A 4,120-nucleotide genomic window follows, 5' to 3' on the forward strand; every position below is an offset into this window, starting at 1 on the left:
AAAGGACAGTCACAACAGAAACTGGTAACGGAAGTGTTCGTCAAACGGATTCAGACATAACAAATATGGCCTGACCTGGCCTGATTCAGACATAACAAATTTATGTGAGCTAGAGCCAGGCACTGGAATGGGCTCTTTCATGTAAGTTTTTAAATTTAATTCTTGCCAGAACCTTATTAGGGAAACATTGCTTTCCTGCATGTGTTAAAACCGAGGATGTCACGGTGGCTACGGAGTGTTTGCCGAAGTCACAGAGCTGCTATGAGATAGTCACAATTCTAACCAGATCTGTCTGAATGGGAATTACTTTTATTTCATTGAAAAAGAGAACATTTTCTTCAAGTTATTTGTTTGGGTTTAGTCATACATATACTGAGAGGTCTCTGGAACTTAACTTTGTCTAGAGCATCTCTGGTTCACTTTTTAGTGGGAAGTCCTTGAAAATGAAATGAGGTAGAGACAAAAGTCTTATACCTCTCCATAGAAACTAGGAGGACAGAGGCATGAAGTGTCTTGTGGTGGTTTTTGTTTTGTGGGCTTGTATTTTTGTTTCTTGAGTACCTGCCAGATGCCAGGCTTCTCACTTGGTCTTTGTAGCATCCTGCTGAGGTAGTTATTATGATCTCCACTTTACAGATTAGGGGAAAGGTATTTGGAAAGGCTGTAACCCTAAAATGACATGACTGGTAAATATTAGAGCCAGGATCTGAGCCTGGGTTTTCTGATTTGAAGTCCCTTGTTATTTTCACCACACAATTATGTCCCTTTTTGGTTTGGAATCTAAAACACAGAAAGAAATAGGATTCTTCTCTCTGGAAAACATTAGGTAATGTTTGGGTAATGTCCATGGTGAGAGATTCAAGTGAACATCTCAGAAGCCTGCGTTGGGAGGCAGGATCTAGACGTGCCAGGCTGGGATGGATCCGAGAGGCTCCTGTGGTCCAATAGTGAAGCTCAGGTCCAGGGAAGGAGCACAGCCTGGGGCCACTGTGGGGATGTGGAAACAGCATGAGGCTGGGACGAAATCCTGCTCCACCACTTACTGCCAGGAGACTTGGGCAAGCGGTTTAATCAGAGGCTTTTTCCCATTTCAAATGGGGATAAGCAGGGCCCTGTGGAAATGAGAAAGAAAAGAAAGTCACCCAGCAGTAGGGATTCTGCAGGCCCTGGCTTTCCCAGGCCACACATCTCTAGAGGGTGAAGCAGAGTATCACCTCCTGGCCTGGGTACCCTCAGGCTGTTCTGAGGCTTATGAGGGTGCTCAGATGCTGGCACTCTCCTTCCAGTCACTGCTGAGGGCTGGGTCCCCACTGGTCAGGGTCACTCGCCCCTTAGGTCACTGACAGGGCCTTCAGGGGAGAGGACATTTGGTCAAAGGGCTTTGCAGAATCTGGAAATCCAGCTCAGCATTTCCTCAGCCTGCAACCCCAGGAGACTTGAACCACAAAAATAACTGCAGTCCCACTGGCGGCTGCTTCCTTGTTGCTAAGCAACCAAATATTTGCTATTAAGTTCCTGTTGATGAAGCTAATTGCAAAGGTTAATTGTCCTCTGAGATGAAAACCGCTCCAGGACTGTATTTAGGAGTTGTTCTCTGAACTTCTGAGAGAACATGATTTCTTGAAAAAGCCTATTTTTAAGATGGTGATGGCATCAGCACTGTTCTTCCTGCTTTGTTCATCCCTTAGTGTGGAAGTTTTTCAAACTTAGTTAGCAAAGGAAATTTTTGTTCAAAGGGATTCCTATATGGAACCTCACTCAGTGTATGGGCAGAGATGACGGGTAGCTAACTTGGAGGGGTAGGTGGAGCCTGGAGCCCCGCCCACTCAGCCCTGCACACTCATAGCCCCGCCCACTGGGAGCCCCTTCATTCACTGGCTTAGGGATAGTGCTTGTTACTTCCTGTTATTAGACTGTGAGGTCCCTGAGAGGTAAAACTGCTTGGTGTACCCTGTGCATAGTATCCAGCATACAGCTGGATGCAGGGCAAGTAAACAGCTAATGCATTTCAAATAAGTGATACCTTATTTGTCATGAACCCAGCCAGGTCAGGTGGATACAGTTAAAATACTTCGATTCAAAGATCAAAAAATCGAGTTCCAACACTGTTCCAGTGACTGGTTTTGGGTCCCTGGTGAAGCAGGTCAGGGACGTGAGAATAGAGGAAATAATGGGTTTCCATCTCACCTCCAGAATTTAACATGCTGTGTGACCTTGGGCAAGTGTCTACACCCCCAAGAGGCTCAGTTTCCTCATCTGTCCACGGGGATGATAAAGCCTACCTTGCTTCTCAGAGTGAAGTACACGGCACAGTCCCTGGCACAGAGCAGGAGCTCCATTAATGGTAGCTATTTTCTTCATTGTTTTCCAACAAGAGGCTAAAGTGGTCATGGGACATCCTGCCTCAGGCAGAAAGGCAACTTCTGATTGAACGCATTGGAGATTCCAAGGAAAGCCATAGCAACAAGAGTCAGGAAACAGTGGGCAAAAAAGGAGGTGGGAAAGGCCCTCTGAACCATCTCTAGCAACTTTTCCATTCCACAAGTGAGGATTTAAGAGGGGTTTTCTTATAAGAAGATGATGGTCCTCTCTTTCAGGAGGCTGTGAGAGGTGCTGGGGTGATAATGTGGAGAGTTGATACTAGTTCTGTCTCAGAGTCACCTGTGGGGACCCCTACACAATTGGCAGCATCACAGAGCTGAGGGGATTCTAAGAATCTGGATGGAGCTCAAAACTCTGACACCTGGGCCCCTGGGGCAGTTGTTCCTTGAGAAGTGGCAGCCATTCAAGTCTGCCACGTTTTCACTCATTTCTTTACTTGGGATTTATTTATTTATTTATTTATTTATTTATTTTTTATTTTTTGCAGCAGGGTCTCACTCTTGTTGCCCAGGCTGGAGTGCAATGGCATGATCTCGGCTCATTGCAACCTCTGCCTTCAGGGTTCAAGTGATTGTCCTGCCTCAGCCTCCCAAGTAGCTGGGATTACAGGTGCTTGCCACCATGCCTGGCTATTTTTTTTGTATTTTTAGTCTCAAAGTCTAATGCAGTGGTTGGCAGACTTTAAAGGGTCAGAGATTCAGTATTTTTAGCTTTGTGAGCCATATAGTCTGTTGCAATTACTCGGCTCTGCCGCTGTCGCTTTAAATGGCCACGGCTGTGTTCCAATTTTTCTTTAAAAATCAAGTTTGGTCCAAAGGCTGTAGTTTGTCAACTACTAGTCTAACGGGAAGGAGAAAATAATAAAGTTCATTACAGTACAGTTCAGTAAGCATCATCATGGAGATGTTACACAGTGTGGCAGGGACCCAGATGAGGGAAAAAATATTTCTCACTTGAAAGAGTTCCTGGAGAAATCAGCTTGGGTGCCTTTGGTAGAGTCATTTTCTATATCTGTTTCTTTGTCTATAGAAAGAACATATTAATGTTACAGAGATCACAACATAAATGTGAAGATGTATGCATTTAACATACTGTCTGGATTATAGTTATATCCATAAGCCAACATAAATGTTAGTAATAATGCGTGTTTCTAAGGGATTTTTATATGCAAGCACTCTCTCATGCACTGTATATATATTATCTCATTTAAAACTCATAATGATTCCATGAGAGATCTATACTCATTCCTTCCATTTTGTATATGAGGAAACTAAGGCACAAAGAGGTTGGATAGTTTGTCTAGTAAGGGCAGAGCCAGGATTCAAAGGCAAGCAGTGACTTCAGAGCCAGAACTCCCTAACTACTATACGTATTGTAAGCACTAATGTTAAATATTTGGCCTTCATCAAATCAGGAAAGAAAATTGCAGGTCAGCAAGCCTGTTTCTGCAGGCAGCAGATCCTGGGCTCTACTGTTTACCCTCTGGTAGGAGAACCTAAGTTAGCTGGATCTGGCAGAGGATGAGTGATGCCCATACCCTGTTACTGTGACACCCAGGGGGTCATTTCAGGCCTGCCTGCCATGTCTTACAATCCTCTGTACCTTTCTGTAAAGGATGTCTCTTTCTCTCTCTCTGTGTCTCTCTCTGTGTCTCTCTCTGTGTCTCTCTCTGTGTCTCTCTCTGTGTCTCTCTCTGTGTCTCTCTCTGTGTCTCTCTCTGTGTCTCTCTCTGTGTCTC

The 4,120-nt window shown here is 44.7% G+C and overlaps 1 long non-coding RNA gene across 1 annotated transcript; it reads right to left on the reverse strand.

Moving 5' to 3' along the window:
• Positions 1-287: 287 nt before the first annotated feature.
• On the reverse strand, positions 288-2,797 carry LOC129525587 (uncharacterized). Its single transcript, XR_008669984.2, has 2 exons — positions 2,283-2,797; positions 288-1,112 (listed from the first exon to the last, which is right to left on the reverse strand). It is a non-coding gene; the product is annotated as an uncharacterized lncRNA (long non-coding RNA).
• Between the last annotated feature and the right edge of the window lie 1,323 nt (positions 2,798-4,120).

This window comes from Gorilla gorilla, chromosome 9, assembly GCF_029281585.2.
Source record: "Gorilla gorilla gorilla isolate KB3781 chromosome 9, NHGRI_mGorGor1-v2.1_pri, whole genome shotgun sequence".
Lineage (NCBI taxonomy): Eukaryota > Metazoa > Chordata > Mammalia > Primates > Hominidae > Gorilla > Gorilla gorilla.